We start from the raw sequence: 23,661 nt of genomic DNA, 5'->3' as shown, positions 1-23,661 counted from the left end.
GTTGGGAGCCAAAAAGACCAAAGGGATCGTGACCAACTCAGCATTCCACTGGAGGCTATATGATCAAACAGCAAACTGTTTATCATGAATGCAGGATGTGAGCAAACTCACGACTGTGCCTGCCTCCAGGAGGCTTGCTGAGGGTCATCACTCCCTGGCGCTGGGCTCCTTGAAGTTATCTACTGGGAAATCTAGCGCCTATTGTTCAAAGGATGCAGTCTTGCAAGCCTGCTGTGAATCAAACTGCCGGTGGACAACCACTCCCTCTCCTTCTTGTTATCTCTTTTACCAATAAATATGGAGGGCTGTGTAAAGCTTGGGCCCCTTGTCCACTACAGGCAAAGTGCCCCTGACCCATTCTTCCAAATATACTCTTTTGTCTTTATCTTTTACTCCTGCATTTGCCCCCTTTGTTTGATCCACCAGGGATCATGGCTGTCTACAAGTGGCACCCCAAACAGCAACACAATCAGGCACACAACAAGTGGCGTCTGAACACGGGACTTCAAGGATGTGAACGAAGAAGGTCTGCTGGAGCAGAGGAACTGAAATTGACAAGGCAAACAGGGACCCCGGGACGAGTCTGCCAGCAGCAGATATAAGGTCAGTGCCCTAAAGAGGTACTGATCAGTGTCCTAAAGAGGTATTGGAAGCAGAGCTTTAAAGAAGTCCTGGACGGGAAGTTTTTGCAATCAGGGTAACATGGGGCAGAATTTGCCTATTGAAGAATAACATTATCTGCAGTTTCTCAAAGTTCTGTTGAGACAGTCTGGGGCTCAGGTTAGTTCTCAGACACTAACTAAGCTGCTGCAGGAGATTATTTTGCATAACCTATGGTTTTCACAGGCAGGCACTCTTGATGTGGAAAACTAGGACAGAACAGCAGAAGGATTAAAATGGGCTCATCAAAAAGGTCTTAAAGTTGATTCTTCTGTTTTCTCCACTTGGAGTTTAGTTCGTACTATGCTTCTGCCGTTATCTCCTTATTATTCTGCAGGACAGCAGGCTGAATCTAAAAATCTGAAAGAATCTGTTGTCCCACCCACAGCTCCAATTGAAAATAAAAAACAGGAGAGGGAGGATAAAAATTGGCCTATACCACCTCCTCCAGTTGCAGAAATGTCTGTACTGCCTCCTTCAGTGGCAGAAATAGAGACCCCAATACAAAGAACTTTATGCTCTGCTGCCATGGCTGGAGAGCCCTTAGGACCTTATGCTTTTCCTATTTCCATAAGGCCTGATCCAAATAATCCACAGCAGGTTATTCATGAACACACTCCACTAGAGTTTAAGTTGTTGAAGGAATTAAAAGCGAGTGTGGTAAATAATGGCATACGGAGCCCATTCACTTTAGGATTGCTAGAATCTGTGTTCAGTGCTATGTGTCTTTTACCCTTTGATGTGAAACACTTGGTGTGAACTTGCTTGTCCACTAGTGCATATCTGACATGGAATTTAAATTGGCAAGAAATGTGTGCAGAGCAGGCTAGACAGAATCGTGTTGCTGGACATGGAGATATTTACAAAGGATATGCTGTTATGTAATGGCCCTTATTCAGACCTGGAATGACGAATGACACTCCCAGAGGCTGCTTATCAGCAGTGCGCACAGGTTGCTAAATGCACCTGGGCCACAATTCCTGAAGAGGGAGTCCCAGCGCAATCCTTCTTACATATCATGCAAGGGTCACAGAAGCCCTATGCGCAATTTCTTGCAAGATTACAAGAGGCAGTGAAGTGTCAGATTCCTCACACTGCGGCTGCAGAAATGCTAACCTTAACTCTAGCTTTTGAGAATGCAAACGTGGATTGTAAACGTGCACTGGCACCAGTGAGGTGTACAAAAAACTTGGGAAATTTTCTCTGAGCTTGTTAGGATGTAGGAACTGAGCTTCATCGATCTGCAATGTTAGTGCAAGCAATGGCTAATTTAGCAGTTGACAAATCTAAAAGGAGCCAAGGGTCAAACTCTAAAATGGGAAAATGTTATAATTGTGGAAAAACTGGACATTTTAAAAAGGAATGCCACCAGATCTCAGGACGGAAAGGACCTTACAATGCAGTGCCCCACTCAGTGGAAAAAAATGCCAGGACTTTGTCCTTGCTGTAACAAAGGAAATCACTGGGCTAATCAGTGCCACTCAAAATTTCATCAAAATAGCACCCCCGTCGGGAAACGACACAGGGGCCTGGACCCGGGCCCCTCAAACAATGAGGGCATTCCCAGTCCAGACCTCAACCCTGTTTCAGGGATGGGTTCCCAGAGGCACGTTGATTCCCTCACCCCAGGAACACCAGGAAGTGCAGGATTAGATCTACCTGCCAGAGAAAGTATAACAGTAGTTGGTGGAGACAAACCTATCAAAGTTCCCACTGGTATTTGGGGACCTTTACCAACAGGATACACAGGACTAATTTTAGGCAAAAGCCATCTTAACTTACAGGGCATCACTGTAGTCCTGGGAGTGATTGACTCTGATTATGAAGGAGAAATTCAAGTAGTTTTAATGTCACAAGATCTTTGGGTTTTTGAACTGGGAGAATATATTGCTCAGCTATTGCTTATTCCCTGCAAATTACACCCTTCTCCACAAAAGGAGATGCAAGGAAACAAAGGGTTCGGGAGCACAACTGCATGGGAAATCTATCTATCCCAACCCATAGCCTCTAGTAGACCCACCTGTGTAATACAAGTTAAAGGAAAGAAATTTTATGGGCTTATGGATATAGGAGCTGATGTGTCAGTAGTATCTAAAGACAATTGGCTCCCATCCTGGCCCTTGCAATTAACTTCTATGTCCCTATTGGGAGTAGGAACAGCTCAAAGTGTTCAACAAAGTGCTGAGATTTTACCTTGTCTTGGTCCAGATGGACAGTCATGTACTTTTCAGCCTTATGTTGCAAATATAGCTACCAATTTATGGGGTTGAGACTTACTTACAGCATGGGATATGAGGCTTATAAATGAAAACTTTGATAACCCAGAATTTAAAATGTTGAAGGTCATGAGATATCAGAGTAGAAAAGATTTAGGGAAATTTCTACAAGGAAACCCTAACCTGATATCAGTAACTGGAAAAACAGATGGAAAAGCGTTAGGACGTCAGGATTTCTGATGGGGGTCATTGATATTTCTCCTCCGCCCCCTGCCTTATCATTAGAATGGCTTAGTGACAAACCTGTGTGGGTGGATCAATGGCCCCTAACACAGGAGAAGCTAGGTCAACTTCACCTGTTGGTAAAAGAGCAATTGAATGCAGGACATATAGAAACGTCAGTTAGCCCCTGGAATTCACCGGAATTTGTTATTCCAAAAAAGTCTGGAAACAATAATGACCTCTGGGGTTTCAGCTCAATGCTCAGAGCTAATTGCAGTCATTCAGGTTTTACAGCTCACAGCTTCAGATCCTATCAACGTTGTCTGTGATTCAGCTTATGTTGTAAATGTAGCCAGTCACGTATAGCAATTATATATATATATATATGTATATATATACAATCACATATAGCAGCCTTTGGTAAGCTTAGCTATGTTTATGTGATTATAAACACTTATTCTCATATGCTGCATGCTACATGCCAAACAGGTGAGACAGCTGGTCATGTACGGTGACATTGTCTGTCATCATTTGCTCATATGGGGATACCTAAACAATTAAAAACTGACAATGGACCTGCTAATACTAGTCACGCTTTTAAAAATTTCTTACAGCTTTGGGCTATAACCTATAAAACAGGAATTCCTTATGACCCTAAAGGACAAGGCATTATAGAGCAGGCACATCAAACATTACAATGCATGTTGAAAAGACAAAAAAGGGATATAGGAGGCCAACTACCACCTCAATCAAAACTACATTTAGCCTTATTTACCTTAAATTTTTTGTTTCCTGGTATGAATGGTAAGACTCCAGAAGAAAGACATTGGCAATTGTTAGATGAAAAGAGGAAAGTTTATCTGAAAGTGTTATAGAAATCCCCGGAAGAAGGACAATGGAAAGGTCTGGTGTATTTACTAATATGGGGACGAGGGTATGCTTGTGTTTTTACAGGAGATGGACAAGCCATGTGGGTGCCCTCAAGGTGTGTGTGACCATGGAACGGGAGACTTGAGGAGCCCAGGGTGGCCAACCATGGGCCCGGTCCCTCCGGTACGAGCCGTGAGCCAGCTGAGCCTGAGTGCAAAGACAGAGAGAAGTCCGACCAGAGCCCAATGACATCAACCCCCATAACCTGGGGACAACTCAAGAAAACCATGCAGGAAGCTGAGAAACTACTGTAGCATCAGGGACAGGCCAGAACCCCTGATTCCATGTTCTTGGCCATGTTAGCCATAATGTCCTGTGCGATATGTTTTCCCTGTGCAGAGGCAAAAACATATTGGGCATATGTTCCCAATCCCCCAGTAGTATGACCTATTCTTTGGAGTGACACTCCTCCTGAGCTTTATCATGATCAGGGAGAGTGGGCTCCAGGACTCCTGACTCCCCCTGACATAGAACAGTTAGACTCTCAGAATAATGTCATTAATTATACTGCTCCACTGGAAGGACTTCCTTTGTGTATCACCACAAAGACATCGTTCAGCCATAGCGGTCTTAAATTCAAGCTCAAACATGGTTGAGTCACTATGAAAAAGTCATGCACCTGTTAAGTCTTGGTTCTATTAATGTAACTGGTGTGCTAACCAACCATTCCTGGCCCAATCACCCTAATTGTGCTGATTATACGGAATGGATTCCATTCAATATTTCCTACCCCCATCTATGGACCCAGTGTCTTGGTCCACTGGCTAGAAAACAATCTATGTTAACTGGAGACATTGTGGATTGGGGACCTAAAGATCAATTAGATGGAAAAGATGAAAATCAGAAATCATGGCACAAACTTCACTGGCATTGGTGGCAAGCTTTTAATGCTTCTTCTTTATACAATACTGGGATCCAATCCCAGTCTGCTACCCAGATTGCTTGGCATGGAGCAAGCTTTAGCCTGCCTCTTCCTCAGTGGCGTTATCTAGGGAGGAAAGGACCAATTAAAGAGATGATGCGGAAGACAGCACTCCCATTTACGAATCGCAGCATCTGGATTAGGATACTATCCAATAATAGCAATAGTAAGCAATGCAGTCTTAATGTTACATTTGTAAAGATATCACCACTCAATTTACAGTTTGTGTGTTTAATCCTTATGTCTTTTTGGCAGCTAAGAAGGACCAGCTCCAGGTAAACAATACCGAATTAACCTGTAAATCTTGCCAGTTATATAACTGCATTCATCATAGCACATGGCAAACACATAATCTCTCTACTTTGATGATTTTAGGTTGCATTCCTGGGTGATGGATTCCTGTTAATCTGTCTGAGCCTTGGGCTGCCACACCTGCCTGGCATTTTGTGAAACTTCTTCTAACTCAGCTTACTCATCGTGTCCGTAGAGCCTTAGGCATGATAATTTTTGCTATCGTTTCCTTGGTCACACTAATAACTTTTGTTGTGATGTCTTCTGTAGCTTTGCATAATTCTATCCAAACAGCTCAGTACGTGGAGAACTGGACGCACACAGCCAAACAAGTGTGGCTACTTCAGAATAAAATTAACACTGAGTTATAAGCTTAAGTGGCAATGTTAAAATCCATGGTTCTATGGTTAGGAGAACAAGTACAAAACTTGCAGTTGCAACAGCAATTGCATTATCATTTTAATCACCCTCATATTTGTGTAACCAACTTAGAATATAACTAAAGTGAGTATCTGTGGGACCTTGTGAAGGCCCGTTTGCAGGGAGCGTTCACATCCAACATCACCTTTGATATTGGTGAATTACAGAACAAAATTCTTGATTTAAATAGGCAAACTCAAGAATTTCAGCCTTCTTTAGAAGACTGGACTGAATTCCAGCAAGGCCTGGAGAGCCTCAACCCTTGGACCTATCTAAGGCACCACATTAACATCTTATATGTAGTTCTTGGAATAATGTGGTTTTGTCTCTGTCTTCTGTTCATAGTCTATAAAATCAGATGGATCGCCAATTGGAAAATGAGAGCTGCCCAGCCTGGCCTTACATTCTTTCAATTAATACATAAACAGAAAAGGGGAGATGTTGGGTGCTGAAAAGGCCAAAGGGATTGTGACCAACTCAGCATTCCACTGGAGGCTATGTGATCAAACAGCAAACTGTTTATCATGAATGCAGGATGTGAGCAAACTCATGACTGCGCCTGCCACCAGGAGGCTTGCTGAGGGTCATCACTCCTTGGCACCGGGCTCCTTAAAGTTATCTACTGGGAAATCTAGCACCTATTGTTCGAAGGATGCAGTCTTGCAAGCTTGCTGTGAATCAAACTGCCGGCTGACAACCATCCCCCCTTCTTGTTATCTCTTTTACCAATAAATACGGAGGGCTGTATAAAGCTTGGGGCCCTTGTCCACTAGAGGCAAGGTGCCCCCGACCCATTCTTCCAAATATACTCTTACGTCCTTGTCTTTTATTCCCATGTTAGCCCCCTTTGTTCAGTCCAACAGGGATCGTGGCAGGCTACACTGTCCTGTGAGGCTGTGAACAGGATGGGAGAGGGGAAGAAGATATGAGCGGGAGGTGGAGGTCAAAGGACTGAGCACTCTGGTATCACTGGCTTTGAAAGTCTGAGAATTGCCAGGTGTGGTGACTCATGCCTGTAATCCCAGCACTTTGGGAGGCCGAGGCAGGTGGATCACCTGAGGTCAGGAGTTTGAGACCAGCATGACCAACATGGTGAAACCCTGTCTCCACTAAAAAATACAAAATTAGCCAGGCATGGTGGTGCATGCCTGTAAACTCAGCTACTTGGGAGGCTGAGGCAGGAGAATTGCTTGAACCTGGGAGGAAGTGAGCCAAGATCACGACATTGCACTCCAGCCTGGGCGACAAGAGCAAGAAAAGAAAAAGTCTGAGAATCTTTGGCACCACTTTAATTTCTCTCTCTCTTTCTCCCTTCCATACCTCCTTCCTTCCTTGCTTCATTCATTTATTTATTTCTGTTTTAGAACCAGGGAAGCCCTTGGATACCATTTGAGAAAACACTAGGAAAGACCACTGGGCCAGATCAAGGTGTTGTCCCAGTTCCAACACTAACTGGGAAGTGATCTGGTGGGGCTGGAAGACATGCGGAAGAAAAGTCAGGGCCATGCATGGGCCATGGAGTCCAGCAGAGCAGGGATCAACCCCTGGTTCCAGGACTTGTAATTCTCTGGATCTGTTTCCCTATCTCTATAAAGGGGGTGCTATTCATCTCATAGGGTCCTTGTAAGGCTTCCATGAGGAAAGCTCTTTATGCTGCTCCTGATACAGAGTAAGTATTTCGTACTCTTACTATTATTATTAAGAATTACTTTGGCCTGGTGCAGTGGCTCACACCTGTAATCCCAGCATGTTGGGAGGCCGAGGTGGGAGGGTCAGGAGGTCAACAGTTCAAGACCAGCCTGGCCAAGATGGTGAAATCCCACCTTTACTAAAAAAAAATACAAAAATTAGCTGGGCATGATGGTGGGTGCCTGTAACCCCAGCTACTCGGGAGGCTGATGCAGGAGAATCGTTTGAACCCGGGAGGCAGAGGTTGCAGTGAGCCAAGATCGTGTCATTGCACTCCAGCCTGGGCAACAGGGCGAGACTCCATTCCCCTCGACCCAAAAAAAAAAAAAAACAAAAAAAAAAAAGAAATGCTTTGGCCAGATCAGGTCACCTCTGTGAACTTCTTTGTCATCCAAAGAATCTGGTTCTTGATGCATAATTTAAAATACATACCTTTAAACATTTATCCTAATAAATATCCTGTGTCTGCTTTCCTTCTTCCTCCAAGACTTCTCCTCTTTTCTATTTGCTTTACTTTTTGAACATGTTTCAGACAAATAAGTCAGTGGAGATGAGGTCGTTAATTGACTGGAGCCAGACATGTCTCAGCCTTCCCCTAGGAAGAGGGAGGGAAGGGAAGGTGCTTAGTTCATACCAAGAAAGCATTGGATGAAGTCCTCTTAAAACATGCCCTGCTTCCCCTGGGGCTGTTTTGAGATTCATATATGATGACAAAATTCTTCAAATCCCTTTGACAGTGAAAGCCCGGGCCCAGGGCTAGTGGTGTTTTTGTGTATTTCACTTGTACAAAACAGAAGTGGAAGAAATAGCTCATTCTAACACCCTGTTGGAGGTGTTGCTGGGACTAGAACCTGGGCCCTGAGCCCCAGCCTGGGGTAAAGTATGTCTGGCTACATGCCTAACTGCATCACATGTCTTAAAACTCCTTCACTTAAAGGCAGTTTAAACTATTGTCTGGAAACAGGAGACCCTGCCACCATCCACGTCAGCATGGAGGGAAACACATCTGCTAATCCAAGGGTGGCTGGTCGGGCTAGTTGGAGGCTGGGGGCCGAAGTGGGCAAGGGAGATGGTGAAAGTCTGGATTCTGCAAGTAACAGAGCAGAGGGGACCAGCTTGAGATATTGTATTCCTTTATCTTTTGTTACATGTAATTTTCTGTTTTGGAAACATTCAGACTCATACACAAGGAGAGAGAATTGTATAATGAACCTCCATGCCCCAGGCACCCATTGTCTTCAGTTATTAACATTTAGTATTTGGGAAGTTGTAAGAGGTGAGATTGAGAAAGTTCGGTGATGGATGAGATAGTGGGGAGCAGGGAAGGAGGACAGGGAAGGGAGCATGAAAGAGAAAGAATAATCTGAGGTGGCCCTGGTCTGTGGCTTGGATCCGGTAAAAAGGAAGCAGCCCAGCCGGTCTGGAGAATGGCGATGAGCTGGGTGAGCAGAGGCTCTCTGGAGTGTGGGAGCTGTGCTGTTGGCACCCTCCACCCTTCCATTCTTTACACTGATATTTACTAATTGAATAAGCAAATAACTCTGGGTAGTGGGACCTCCAAGTGTTCTCAGAGCCTCCTGCGGCACTGGCCAGGCCTGAGGACTAAGCTAGGGGAGCTGGCTGCTCATCCAAATTCCCCTTTTGTTTGGCTTTGCCCTTTGAGGATCTCTGAAAATGAAAAATAACCACCTAGCCCTTTTCCCAAAAAATGAGAAATTTAGCTTATGTACAGGAGGATACGAGTGTTCTGGAAAGAGGCCTGGGCAAAGTAACATTGAGGGTGCCGGGTCAGCCTTGTGGGGTGCTCCCTGGCCTCTGCCCTGAGGACCCCTTTGCTGGGCACAGGAGTAAAGCACCACCTTCCAGTCACCCACATTATCTCCCCACTGTGCATTTCTAGGACTATGTTCGGGGTGCATAGTGTAGGAAATGGGAGGTGTTCCAGCAAGCCGGGGACTCTGAGGCAGGTTATGTTGACCCAACTAAGGAGGGACTGGGATGAGGAGCCAGCCTTTTCTGCCCATTCTGGACAAGGAACTGCCTGTCTTAGTGGTGCATGGTGACACTACTGTTCTCCTTGGATACAGGGAGTTTCTTGCTTCTCCTGTACTATTTGTAACCAGGGATGTTACAATCCTGGTTGGCTGATCTTAATAATTCCAAAGCAGGCCAGGTGCGGTGGTTCATGCCTGTAACCCCAGCACTTTGGGAGGCCAAGGCGGGTGGATCACCTGAGGTCAGGAATTCAAGACCAGCCTGGCCAACATGGTGAAACCCCATCTCTACTAAAAACACAAAAAATTAGCCAGGCATTGTGGCAGATGCCTGTAATCTCAGCAACTCGGGAGGCTGAGGCGGAGAATTGCTTCAACCTGGGAGGCAAAGGTTGCAGTGAGCCAGGATCACACCCCTGCACTCCAGCCTGGGCGACAAGAGTAAGACTCCGTGCCAAAAAAAAAAGTAATTTCAAAGCAGCTCTCCCTTATCTTCCTTATCTTCCTTATCGCTATCTAGTGCAATTATAGACAACACCAAAGGTGCTCTTTGAACCTGTTTTTTTTTGTTGTTGTTGTTTTTTGATATGGAGTCTTGCCTGTCACCCAGGCTGGAGTTGAGTGGCGTGATCTCAGCTCACTGCAACCTCTGCCTCCCAGGTTCAAGTGATTCTCCTGCTTCAGCCTCCTGAGTAGCTGGGACTACAGGTGCGTGCCACCAGGCCTAGCTAATTTTTTTGTATGTGTAGTAGAGATGGGGTTTCACCATGTTAGCCAGGATGGTCTCAATCTCCTGCCCTCATGATCCACCTGCCTCGGCCTCCCAAAGTGCTGGGATTACAGGTGTGAGCCAGTTTTACAGGCGTGAGCCAGTTTTACAGGTATGAGCCAGTTTTTATCTGCTTTGGATGTAAATAACTCTGAGTCACTTAATGTGATTCAATTACCAAGAAGCCCTTTGGCATTCTGGCATTCTATTGTATTCTTTCCTTTGCCTTCTAGCCAACAAAACCAAACAAATTGTTCTTGTCAATTAAACTTCTACCAGCCTTCTAGATCCACCTCTGATTATCAAAGAAGCCCGTTTTCATAGTAATCTGATCAATTCCTACCCAGAGTCTGTGCTGCTTTGAGAACTGCTCACCTTATTGATTGGCATTGAGAACTAAGCTCTGATTTTTTATCTTGCCCAGATTCCTATCTAAGGAGTCTGGGGAGTCATGCCCTACAAACCATAAATTCTCATCAGATGGGTTTTGTTTGACCCTGCATATCATGACTTACTTTCCAATCTGACTCTGGCATAACAAGAAAGAAAATCAAAATGTTTTGCCCCAAAATCTATTTCCTTGCCATACCTTGAAATTGCTCTCCAAAGTCTCTTGTGGGAAAAATCCACATTCTATACAGAATCCCCTTTCCCCTTTGTTTTCCTTCCTTTCTTCCCACATCCAGGAGATAATCAACTAAGAGCCAGGCACTAAAAAATACAAAGCCAAAATTTAAAGTCCGCTAAAAAACAATTTACAAACTGCTCTCTCTGAAGTCTGCTTTATAAGAGCTTCCTCTGAACGATAAAACTTGGTCTCTACAATCCTTTATCATTAACCTGAACATTCATTTCTATGGATCTCACGTCTTTAGACAAACTCAACCAATTGTCAACCAGAAAATGTTTAAATTTACCTATAGCCTGGAAGCCCTCCGCTTTGAGTTGTCCTCCCTTTGTAAACCAAACCAATGTATTTCTTAAAAGTACTTGATTGATGTCTCATGCCTCCCTAAAATGTATAAAACCAAGCTGTATCCCGACCACCTTGGCTACTGTCAGGCCTCTGAGCCCAAGCTAAGCCATCATAACCCCTGTGACCTGCCCGTATACATCCAGATGGCCTGGAGCAACTGAAGAACCACAAAAGATGCCATTCCACCCTTGTGATTTGTTCCTGCCCCACCCCAACTAATCAATCAACCTTGTGACATTCCTCCCCTGGACAATGAGTCTCATGAGCTCCCCACCCTGCCCCTTGTGACCCCCACTCCTGCCTGCAAGAGAACAACCCCCTTTAACTGTAATTTTCCACCTACCTACCCGAATCCTATGAAACTGCCCCACCCCATCTCCCTTTGCTGACTCTTTTCTGACTCAGCCCACTTGCACCCAAGTGAAATAAAAAGTTTTATTGCTCATGCAAAGCCTGTTAGGAGATCTCTTCACACGGAAGCGCGTGACAGGCACATGTTCTCAGGGTCTCCTGGGGGCTGCGTCATGGGCCATGGTCATTCGTATTTGGCTCAGAATAAATCTCTTAAAATATTTTACAGAGTTTGGGCCAGGCGCGGTGGCTCATGCCTGTAATTCCAGCACTTTGAGAGACTGAGGCGGGTGGATCATCTGAGGTCGGGAGCTCGAGACCAGCCTGACCAACACTGTGAAACCCCGTCTCTACTAAAAATACAAAAATTAGCCGGGCGTGGTGGTGTGCACCTGTAATCCCAGCTACTCAGGAGCCTGAGGCAGGAGAATCGCTTGAACCCAGGAGGCAGAGGTTGCAGTGAGTCGAGATCGCACCGCTGCACTCCAGCCTGGGCGACAGAGCAAGACTCCGTCTCAAAAAAAACAAAACAAAACACTTCAATGTCATTTGTTTCAAATCTCCCCTCAAGGCTGCCCAGAAAGCTAAGCGAGGGAGATGGGGAGGTGAGCAAGGAGGGTGGTTTACTTTCTCACACTCTCTTGCTCTGTGCTTATTCTTTCGGTGTTGAGTTTGGGACAAGGACGAGGAAATCTGATGGGACTGCCCATGGTGAGTTGTTTATTCTTTGTTCTTTGTAGTGGCCTCTCCTCTTTGGACGTGGCTGCTTCCTCTGCCCAACACCGTGTGCACTCTCTTTAGAGGGCCAGTGTCCAAATACTGCCTTTCCCAGAGGGACACAGGTCTCAATGCTTCAGCCTCTTCCCCCCAACCCCCACACCTCCCCAAATTGGACTCAATGCTTCTCAGAATCCCTGGGCTGAAGAACCAGGCTATTTTTCTTCACTGCCAGGGCTCAGAGACCAATACTTCCGTATAGTACATTAGAAATTACTGGGAAGTTGAAAATTTTTTTAAAGACTTACAAAATACAGGTCCCATTCTCATGATTACATTCAACAGTGTGAACCCCGAATATCTGAGACAGGTCTCAGTCAATTTAGAGACTTTATTTTCCCAAAGTTAAGGACATGCCTGTGACACAGCCTCAGGAATTCCTGAGGCATGTGCCCAAGGTCATCGGGGTACAGTTTGCTTTTATACATTTTAGAGAGACATGAAACATCAATCAATACATGTAAGATGTACATTGATTCGGTCCAGCAAGGCGGGACAACTGGAAGTGGGGGCTTCCAGGTTAGAAGTGGATAAGAGACAGAAGGTTGCATTCTTTTGAGTCCTTGATCAGCCTTCCACTGAAGACTGTCTCAGTGAATCTTCATTTTTACATAAATGGTAGGGCAGATAGGCGCGGTGGCTCACACCTGTAATCCCAGCCCTTTGGGAGGCCGAGGCGGGTGGATCACCTGGGGTCAGGAGTTTGAGACCAGCCTAACCAACATGGAGAAACCCCGTCTCAACTGAAAATACAAAATTAGCCAGGCGTGGCAGTGCATGCCTGTAATCCCAGCTACTCGGGAGGCTGAGGCAGGAGAATAGCTTGAACCCGGGAGGTGGAGGTTGCGGTGAGCCGAGACCAGGCCATTGCACTCCAGCCTGGGTAAGAAGAGTGAAACTCCATCGCAAAAATAAATAAATAAATAAATAAATAAATAGGGCAGGGGAAGCAATCAGATATGCATTTGTCTTAGGTGAGCCTCAGGGGGATAACTTTGAATAGAACAGGAAGCAGGTTTGGCCTAAGCAGTTCCCAGCCTGATTTTTCCCTTTAGCTTGGTGATTTTGGAGTCCCAAGATTTATTTTCCTTTCACAACAGACAGAAAATTGTGCTGTCCAATTGCTACAAAACTTTCTAAAGAATTTCTCTTAACTTCTCTACTTACTTCTTCTCAGACTGGTAACCAACAGTTCATGGACCAGGTCCTGTCCCAGGGACAGTGTGTGTAGTACTAGTTTAGCCTACCTTGAAATAATCTGCTGTATTTTTAATAAAACATATCCTTTATTATAATATTATAAATAACTTGTTTACAATTGTAAAAAACAGTATTTATCCTTTTCCAATCCACTCCTCTGCCCCCTCCTCCAGCAGTCAGTTCTACTTCCCTCCTCTTCTTCTCCCTTTATTCCAAACTAACTGGATGTCTTGACCTTTTTTGATGAGTTAATTTGTATTGCAGCTTCTCAGAGAACAGGTGGGAGTGGAGCCAAGGTATCTTGGGGCAGAGGCGGTTGTAACAACTGCTAACAGTTTATGGTAGTTAACGTTGCAGGAGGAGCGATAAGAGAGACTCACTCTTAGTTAAGCAACAGCAAGGTGTGTTCCAGCTGGCATTATAGGGCAGCCCCAGCCCTGGGCACCTCCAGCTCACTCCCCGTGGCACAGCGTGGGTGCCACTATTACTGCAACCACTCTAACTCACCCCCACCTGCCTTTACTCTTTCGAGGATGTCACGTGCCCCATGGATTCCAGTTTGGTCTCACACACTCCAGTGATCTGTATCTTTTCTGGTGACCCAGTCTGCAGGTGCATCCACGCGGCCCTGTTTCCTAATCGCCACAGTCAGAACCGTCTCTGCCCTGCCAGTCTCCCAGGTGGCTGCCAGATAACAGATTCAGTTCCACATTCTTTCCTTCAAGGCCCACTCAATTGCCTGTGGTCAGCTGAACTGCAAAGATAAGACTCAAAGATACAGTTGTCTAAAGTTCAGTGGGAAAACAGTCATGGCTGGGCACAGTGGCTCACGCCTGTAATCCCAGCACTTTTGGGAGGCTGAGGTGGGTGGATCACCTGAGGTCAGGAGCTCGAGACCAGCCTGGCCAACATGGGGAAACCCCGTCTCTACTAAAAATACAAAAATTAGCCAGGCGTGGTGGTGGGTGCCTGTAATCTCAGCTACTTGGGAGGCTGAGGCACAAGAATTGCTTGAACCCAGGAGGCAGAGGTTGCAGTGAGCCAAGATCACACCACTGTACTCCAGCCTGGGCAACAGAGCAAGACTTGTCTAAAATAAAATAAAAGATATTTCCCTTTAAAAAAAAAAACCCAGATTTGAGGCATGTGTCATATTTTATCCTCAAGACATGTGAAGCAGGGTCACCTAATTGTCTACAGAGAAAGTGTCTGGGGGCTTAGGAGTGGGGTCAGCCAGGGCAGGATATTTGAACTATGTTCACTGTGTAAGGGGAGAGAGGACTGCAGAAATGGGATAGGACTGCAGGATGTGCAAGGGGATAAGGGCGGGGATGGCTCAGAGACTTGCTCAGCTGCAGGGTGGCTGTAGCTGTGGGTGTCCCCATCATGAGACTCCTTCGGGAGCTTTCTGCCTGCCTTTCTACCTCCCCTCTTGTCCCCCTAAGATCCATTATCAGAAGCCAAAGTGATCCTTTTATTTTATTTTATTATTATTTTTGAGACAGAGTCTCGCTCCGTCACCCAGGCTGGAGTGCGATGGCACAATCTCGGCTCACTGCAACCTTCTCCTCCCAGGTTCAAGCAATTCTCCTGCCTCAGCCTCCCAAGTAGCTGGGATTACAGGTGCCTGCCACCATGCCCAGCTAATTTTATTTATTTTTTATTATTATTATTATTATTATTATTATTATTTGTATTTTTAGTAGAGACAGGGTTTCGCCATGTTGGCCAGCCTATTCTCGAACTCCTGACCTCAGATGATCCACCTACCTCGGCCTAGCAAACTGCTGGGATTACAGGAGTGAGCCACCACACCCGGCCCAAAGTGATCCTTTTAAAACATAGCTCATTTGTCACCATCCTGCTCCACCTCCTAAACTGGTTTTCTATTACAAGTGGAATAAAATCCAAGCTCCCCACCTAGCCTCAATGCCCATTGTGACCCACCTCTGACCTGTCTGGTACCACCCTCCCTGACCCACTCTGATGGGCACCTGCTGGACAGCAGTGCCATTCACTACCATCTGGAATGAAGGGGGAAGACATTGCAGAGGGCTCAGGTCCCATAGCAACCACCGGAATGTCATTTTCCCCAGGAAGCTGGTACCCACAGATTCATTTGCTTGAGAAGATGAAATTTCCATTTTCCATATGCTGAATTTAAGATGGGCACCATCCAGTGAGGCAAAAGACGTGCAAACCATTGCACTCCTGGAGAAATGTTTGTCGCATGCACCGAACAGCAGAAAGCAGAGGTCAGCAAACTGCAGCCCGTGGGCCAAAGCCAACCCCAACAACCTGTTTTTGTACAGCCTGCAAGCTAAGAACAATGTTTACATTTTTAAATGGTTTTTACATTTTTCATTTATTTATTTATTTATTTACTTTATTTTATTTTTTTGGAACGAAATTTCGCTCTTGTTGCCCAGGCTGGAGTGCAATGGCACGATCTCGGCTCACTGCAACCTCTGTCTGCCTCCCGGGTTCGAGCGATTCTCCTGCCTCAGCCTCCTGAGTAGCTGGGATTACAGGCGCCCGCCATCACGCCCGGCTAATTTTTGTATTTTTAGTAGAGACGGGGTTTCACCATGTTGACCAGGCTGGTCTTGAACTTCTGACCTCAGGTGATCCACCCGCCTCGGCCTCCCAAAGTGCTGGGATTACAGGCGTGAGCCACCACACCTGGCCACATTTTTCTTTTTAAAAAAAGAAAGAAAGAATGTAGGCTGGGAGTGGTGGCTCATGCCTGTAATCTGAGCACTTTAGGAGGCTGAGTTAAGAGGATCACTTGAGCCCAGGAGTTTGAGACCAGCCTGGGTAAATTGTGAGACCTCATCTCTATTTTAAAAAAAGAAGAAGAATGTATATGCAACAAAAACCAGCTGTACCCACGAAGCCTAAGATGTTTATTATCTGTGCTTTACAGAATAAGTTTGCTAGACCTGATATATAGGAATACTTACACAGGACTGTAATAACAACAACAACAACAAAAACCTGGAAACGTCTGCTGGGCACAGTGGCTCACACCTGTAATCCCAGCACTTTGGGAGGCCGGGGCGGGTGGATCACCTGAGGTCAGGAATTCAAGACCAGCCTGGCCAACATGGTGAAACCCCGTCTCTACTAAAGATACAAAAATTAGCCAGGCATGGTGGCAGGCACCTGTAATCCCAGCTACTTGGGAGACTGAGGCAGGAGAATTGCTTGAACCCAGGAAGCAGAGGTTGCAGTGAACCGAGATTGTGCCATGCACTCCAGCCTGGGGGACAAGAGCAAGACTTCGTCTCAAAAAAAAAAAAAACCAAAACCTGGAAACATCTGAATATCCATTATCAGTAGAATAAATGAATGTAAAAATAAGTTCATTTAATGGATATTATGCAGTGATGGCAATGAACAAACTGTAGCTACATGTAACACTTGGATGAGTCTCATAAACAATACTGAGCAAAAAATACAGGACACAAAAAAATACAAACAATAAGATTACATTCAAACAAGTTAAAAACAATCAAAAGGGAAGTCCTAGCTAGAGCAATCAGATAAGAGAAAGAAATAAAGAGCATTCAAATCGAATAGGAAAAAGTCAAATTATCCTTGTTTGCAGATGATATGATCTTATATTTGGAAAAACCTAAAGACTCCACCAAAAAACTGTTACAACTGATAAATTCAGTAAAGTTGCAGAATACAAAATCAACATACAAAACTTAGTAACATTTCTATATGCCAACAGTGAACAATCTGAAAAAGAAATCAAAAAATTAATCCCATTTACAATAGCTACAAATAAAATTAAATACCTAGGAATTAACCAAAGAAGTGAAAGATCTCTACAATGAAAACTATAAAACATTGATGAAAAAATGAAGAGGACATGAGAAAATGGAAAGATATTCCATGTTCATGGATTAGAAAAATCAATATTGTTAAAATGTCCATACTACCCAAAGCTATCTACAGATTCAAGGCAATCTATCAAAATACCAAGACATTCTTCACAGAAATAGAAAAAATCTATTCTAAAATGTATATGGAACCATAAAAGACCTGGAATAGCCAAAGCTATCCTGAGCAAAATGAATAAAACTGGAGGAATCACATTACCTAACTTCAAATTATACTACAGAGCTATAGAAACCAAAACAGCATAGTACTGGCATAAAAATAGACACATAGGCCAATGGAACAGAACAGAGAACCCGGAAACAAATCCATGCATCTACAGTGAACTCATTTTCAACAAAGGTGCCAAGAACACACATTGAGGAAAGGACAGTCTCTCCAATAAATGGTGCTGGGGAAACTGGATATCCATAGGGAGAAGAATGACACTATCTCTCACCATGTACAAAAATGAAAACAAAATGGATTAAAGACTTAAATCTGGGCTGGGTGCGGTGGCTCATGCCTGTAATTCCAGCACTTTGGGAGGCCAAGGCAGGCAGATCACCTGAGGTCAGGAGTTCAAGACCATCCTGGCCAACATGGTGAAACCCTGTTTCTACTAAAATTACAAAAATTAGCTGGGCGTGGTGGTGATTGCCTGTAATCCCAGCTACTCAGGAGGCTGAAGCAAGAGAATCGCTTGAACCCGGGAGGCAGAAGTTACAGTGAGCTGAGATCAGGCCACTGTACTTCAGCCTGGGCAACAGACTGAGACTCTGTCTCAAAAAAAAAAAAAAAGAGAGAGACTTAAATCTAAGACTTCCAACTATGAAACCATTGCAAGAAAACATCAGGGAAAATATTCAGGACATTGAAATGGGCAAAAATTTCTTGACCAATACCCCATAAGCATAGGCAACCAAAACAAAAATGGACAAATGGGATCACATCAAGTTAAAACGCTTCTGCACAGCAAAGGAAACAATCCATAATGTGAAGAGACAACCCACAGAATGGGAGAAAATATTTGCAAACATCTTACAAAGGACTAATAACCAGACTGTATAAGAGTTCAAGGCCAGGCACGGTGGCTCGTGCCTATAATCTCAGCACTTTGGGAAGCCAAGGTGGGTGGATTATGAGGTCAGGAGTTCAAGTCCAGCCTGGCCAAGATGGGGAAACCCCGTCTCTACTAAAAACTACAAAAAAAATTAGCCAGGCATGGTGGCAGGTGCCTGTAATCCCAGCTACTTGGGAGGCTGAGGCAGGAGAATGGCTTGAACCTGGGCAGCAGAGGTTGCAGTGAGCCGAGATCGCACTGCTGCACTCCAGCCTGAGTGACAGAGTGAGACTTCGTTGCAAAAAAAAAAAAAAAAAAAAAAAAAAGAATTCAAACAATGATATAGGAAAAAATCTTCTAAAAATGGGCAAAAGAGGTGAATAGACATTCCTCAAAAGAAGACATAAAAGTGACAAACAGGTGTATGAAAAGATGGTCAATATCATTGATCATCAGAGAAAAGCAAATCAAAACTACAATAAGAGATCATCTCACCCCAGTTAAAATGGCCAATATCCAAAAGACACACAATAACAAATGCTGGTGAGGATGTGGAGAAAAGGGAAGCCTCATACACTATTGGTGGGAATGTAAATTAGTACAACCACTATGGAGAACAGTTTGGAGGTTCCTCAAGAAATTAAAAATAAAGCTACCATATAATCCAACAGTCCCACTGCTGGGTATATACCCAAAAGAAAGGAACTCAGTACATTGAAGAGATATCTGCACTTCTATGTTTATTACAGCATGATTTACAATAGCCAAGATTTGGAAGCTACTTAAGTTGCTATCAGCAGATGAATGAATAAAGAAAATATAGTACATATACACAAGGGAGTACTATTCAGCCATAAAAAAGAAGGAGATCCTGTCATTTGCAACAACATGAATGGAGCTGGAGGCCATTATTTCATTAAGTGATATAAGCCAGGCACAGAAAGACAAACTTTGTATGTTCTCACTTTTTTTTTTTTTTTTTTTGGGGACAGGGTCTCACTTTGTCACCCAGGTGGAGTGCAGTGGCGCAATCACAGTTCACTGCAGCCTCAGCCTCCTGTATTCAGGTGATCCTCCTGCCTCAGCCCCTCAAGAAGCTGGAACTACAGGTGTTTCCCACCACACCCGGCTAACTTTTTTGTATTTTTTGTAGAGATGGGGTTTCACCATGTTGCCCAGGCAGGTCTCCAACTCCTGGGCTCAAGTGATCCGCTGGCCTCAGCCTCCGAAAGGACAACAGGCATGAGCCACCATCCCTGGCCATGTCCTCACTTATTTGTAGGAGCTAACAATTAAAACAAACTCATGGCCAGAGGCTGGAAAGGGTAGTGGGGGATGGAAGGGAAATGGTTAATGGGCACAAAAAATAATTAGATAGAATGAATAAGATCTAGTATTTGATAGCACAATGGGGTAGCTACAGTCAATAATAATTTTTTTTTTTTTTTGAGACAGAGTCTTGCTCTGTCGCCCAGGCTGGAGTGCAGTGGCGTGATCTTGGCTCACTGCAAGCTCCACCTCCCAGGTTCACACCATTCTCCTGCCTCAGCCTCCCGAGTAGCTGGGACTACAGGCGCCCACCACCACGCCCAGCTAATTTTTTCTTCTTTTTCTTTTTTCTTTTTTTTTTAGTAGAGACGGGGTTTCACCGTGTTAGCTAGAATGGTCTCGATCTCCTGACCTCGTGATCTGCCCGCCTCGCCTCCCAAAGTGCTGGGATTACAGGCATGAGCCACCGCACCCGGCCAATAATAATTTATTGTACATTTAATAACAACTAAAATGGGATTGTTTGTAACACAGGAAAGCATAAATGCTTGAGGTGATGGATACCCCATTTACCTTGATGTGATTATTATGCATTGTACGCCTGTATCAAAATATATTCTGTACCCCATAAATATATACACTTACTATGTACCCACAAAAAGTAAAAATTGAAATTAAACAATGAAAAGCAAACTATCAAATTTAGAGATGCATATATGTACAATATGCTATAAAGAAAAGTAAAAAATTAGGCCAGGTGCGGGTGGCTGATGCCTGTAATCCCAGCACTTTGGGAGGCCGAGGCAGGTGGATCACCTGAGGCCAGGAGTTCTAGAGCAGCCTGGTCAACATGGTGAAAACCCGTCTCTACAAAAAAGAAAAAAAAAAATTAGCCGGGCATGGTTGTGTGCACACCTGTGGTCCCAGCTACTTGGGAGGCTGAGGTAGGAGAATTGTTTGAACCAGGGAGGCGGAGATTGCAGTGAGCCAAGATTGTGCCACAGGGCTCCAGCCTGGACGACACAGCAAGACTCTGTTGAAAGAAAGAAAAGAAGGAAGGAAGAGAGGAAGGGAAGAAGGAGGGAAGGAGGGAGGGAGGGAAGGAACGAAAAGAAAGAAAGAGAGAGAGAGAAAGAAAGAAGAAAGAAAAGAAGAAGGAAGGAAGGAGAAAGAAAGAGAGGAAGGAAGGAAAAAGAAGGAGAGAGAAAGGAAGCAAGGAAGGAAGGAAATTTTGATTACCTCTATGGGTGAAGGAGGAGGTGGTGATCAGGAGGGGCACATGGAGGCTCCTGGGGCATTCAGCAATGATTAACTTCCTGACCTTGGTGGTGATGTGCACAACTAATCTTAATTTGTATATTGAGGTTTTATGCATTCAACTCTATGCAAGATTGTATTGTTTAGTTTTTGCTATAATAATGCTGTGTAACAAACCACCCGACATCCAGTGGCTTAAAACCACAGTTCTTTATTCTCACAGATTGGGGGGCCGGTGGCTCTGTTCAGTCTGCAGGAGTGGAAGCTGCAGTGTTTCTTTTTTTTTTTTTTTTTCCTTTCTTTCTTTCCTTTTTTCATTTTCTTTTCTTTTCCTTTTTTTTTTTTTTTTTTTTTTTGAGACAAGCTCTCGCTCTGTCACTCAGGTCAGAGTGCGGTAGCACTATCATGGCTCTGCATGGATCTGCAGCTTTGACTCAGCCCAGGCTTTAGCAATCCTCCTACCCCAGTCTCCCAGGGAGCTGGGGCTACAGGTGTGCACCATCATGCTTGGCAAATATATTTTATTTTTTGTAGCAATGAAGTCTCACTATGTTGCCCACGCTGATCTTGAACTCCTGGGGTCAAGGAATCCATCCACCTTAGTCCTCCAAAGCACTGGGATTACAGGCGTGAGCCACCACACTGGGCTTGCCCTGCCTCTTGCTTTATGTCTGTGGGTTGGTGAGGGCAGCTTGGCTTGGCTCCATGTGTGCTCATTCTGGGCCCAGATACAGGAGGCAGCAGCTTGCCAGGGGAAGCTCTTCTCACTGCCATGCCAGAGGTTCAGCTGTGGCACACTCCTACTTCCATCCCCTACCCTCATTACTGGCCAAAGGAAGTCACATGGCTAAGCCCCAAATCAAGGGGCTAGGTCTATACTCTGCCCACAGTAAAGCACTGGGATAGAGTTGGAGTCAATATTTCTCCTCACCAAAGCCTCAGTTAGGGGAGAAATTGAAGTGTTTTGGGCATCCAGTTAGGCAGGCAGCCCAGAAAGATCTGGAGCACAGAAAGACCTAGCATGTAGACCAAGTTCTTCTGCATTTAGGCAGCAACCAAAGCCCCACAAGTGACTGAGTTGTCTGGGGACAGTGTACCAGGATGAAGCAAAGAATATTGCCAATGTGAGCTGGGCTCGGGGAGATGCTCCAGTGCAGGAGATTTAGACAGGGACAGCCAGAGGGGCAAGAGGAGAGCGCTAGAGAAGGACAAAGTTTGAAAACTGACAAAGCAAACGCTGCTGGTGGTGTCAAGTGCTCAGCCATGTGCTAGGCCTTTGCTCTTGAGGGATCGCCTTGGAGGAAGGAATTTGGACAGCTCAGTAGGGACCAAATCCCATTTTCAGTGGGTTGAGGCAATGGCAGGTGAAATGGAGCTCCTTGTTCAAGAAGTGTGGCTGCCAAGCAGTAGTTCTTGATCTTTTCTTTCACGTCATCCTGTGTAGATTGAGAACTCACACTGCCATCAGAAACAGGAGTGACTTTAACAGTTCCTCCAATCCTGTTTTAGGAAACACTGTTATAGAAAGGATAGAGAAGCAGAGGCCCAGGAAGGATACAGCACACAGACAGGGTATATTTCCTGTAAACAGAAGTCTGGATTTCTGCCCTACACAAAAGTGAGTTCACGGCCAATGCCCTTGCGGTATTTGTTGTCTGTGGTGGAAATGACTCGTAAACACCTCACAGTAATCCAAGGCAGGGCAACACAAGGGCTGAGAAGGCTTACCTGCTATTTGCTGTGACAGCATTGAGGAAGAAGAGATTAATTCTGACCAAAAGGATCAGGGTGGGGGCAGGGTTACAAAAGAGGAAGCATTTAGGGAGTGGCTGGGGCTAAAGAATAGATGGAGAAGACCTAAGTTGCAGCGGCACGCGGCATGTCCAGGAGTGCAAGAGTGTTGGGGAAGGAGGTGGCAGATGAGGCTGGAAAGGAAGTTAGGGGCTCTGGAATGGAGGACATCTCATGCCAAATGGATTCATGTTTGTACTCTGTTGGCAATAGGGAGTTACTGTGGGTTTTTGAGAAGGAGAGAGGCATGATCAAACTCACATTTTAGGATATATTTGGTAGCCATGTGAAAAACGATTTGGTTGTCAGACACTGGAGGGATTACTAAAGGAACAAACACCTGTCCTGTCTTCCTTATGTGACCCACTTTTGCCATGAGGAGTCACTCTGAAGCCTCTCTCGGCCAAGTTTGGTCAATTTCTTTTCTTTTCTTTTTTCTTTTTCTTTTTTTTTTTTTTTTGAGACGGAGTCTTACTCTGTCACCCAGGCCGGATGCAATGGCAACATCTCAGCTCACTGCAACCTCCAACTCCCGGATTCAAGCAATTCTCCTGCCTCAGCCTCCTGAGTAGCTGGGATTACAGGCGCCCGCCACCAGGCCTGGCTAATTTTTTTGTATTTTTAGTAGAGACGGGGTTTCACCATGTTAGCTAGGCTGGTCTTGAACTCCCAACCTCATGATCAACCTGCCTCGGCTTCTCAAAGTGCTGGGATTACAGGAGTGAGCCACCACGCCCGGCCCAGTTTGGTAAATTTCTAAATGAAGACCCACAGGCCTGCCTAACTTTGGATAGGCCAAAGTTCTCAAAATTGGTGCTGATTTCAAACACTCTGTAGTATTACTGAAGCTGTCCTCAAAGGATTAACAAGAATCCTGGACAGAAATATGGTTATAATGAAGCACTAATCAGGCTGTACTTTGACTGACCTCCTTGCAACCGTAAGTCACTAGATAATGATCACTGGCATCTCCATT

At 44.9% G+C, this 23,661-nt stretch overlaps 1 long non-coding RNA gene across 2 annotated transcripts; it reads right to left on the bottom strand.

The window, feature by feature from the left end:
* Positions 1 to 4,900: 4,900 nt before the first annotated feature.
* On the bottom strand, positions 4,901 to 15,287 carry LOC129136430 (uncharacterized). Of its 2 annotated transcripts, none has more exons than XR_008538067.2 (3): positions 15,188 to 15,287; positions 7,783 to 7,945; positions 4,901 to 5,016 (listed from the first exon to the last, which is right to left on the bottom strand). It is a non-coding gene; the product is annotated as an uncharacterized LOC129136430 (long non-coding RNA). The 2 variants fall into 2 exon arrangements; XR_008538066.2 differs by lacking the exon at positions 15,188 to 15,287 and adding an exon at positions 10,703 to 11,725.
* Positions 15,288 to 23,661: the final 8,374 nt, after the last annotated feature.

This window comes from Pan troglodytes, chromosome 9 (assembly GCF_028858775.2).
Source record: "Pan troglodytes isolate AG18354 chromosome 9, NHGRI_mPanTro3-v2.0_pri, whole genome shotgun sequence".
Classification (NCBI taxonomy): Eukaryota; Metazoa; Chordata; class Mammalia; order Primates; family Hominidae; genus Pan; species Pan troglodytes.
Note: the sequence above shows the minus strand (reverse complement) of the source record. Positions and strands in the feature narration are given on the sequence as shown.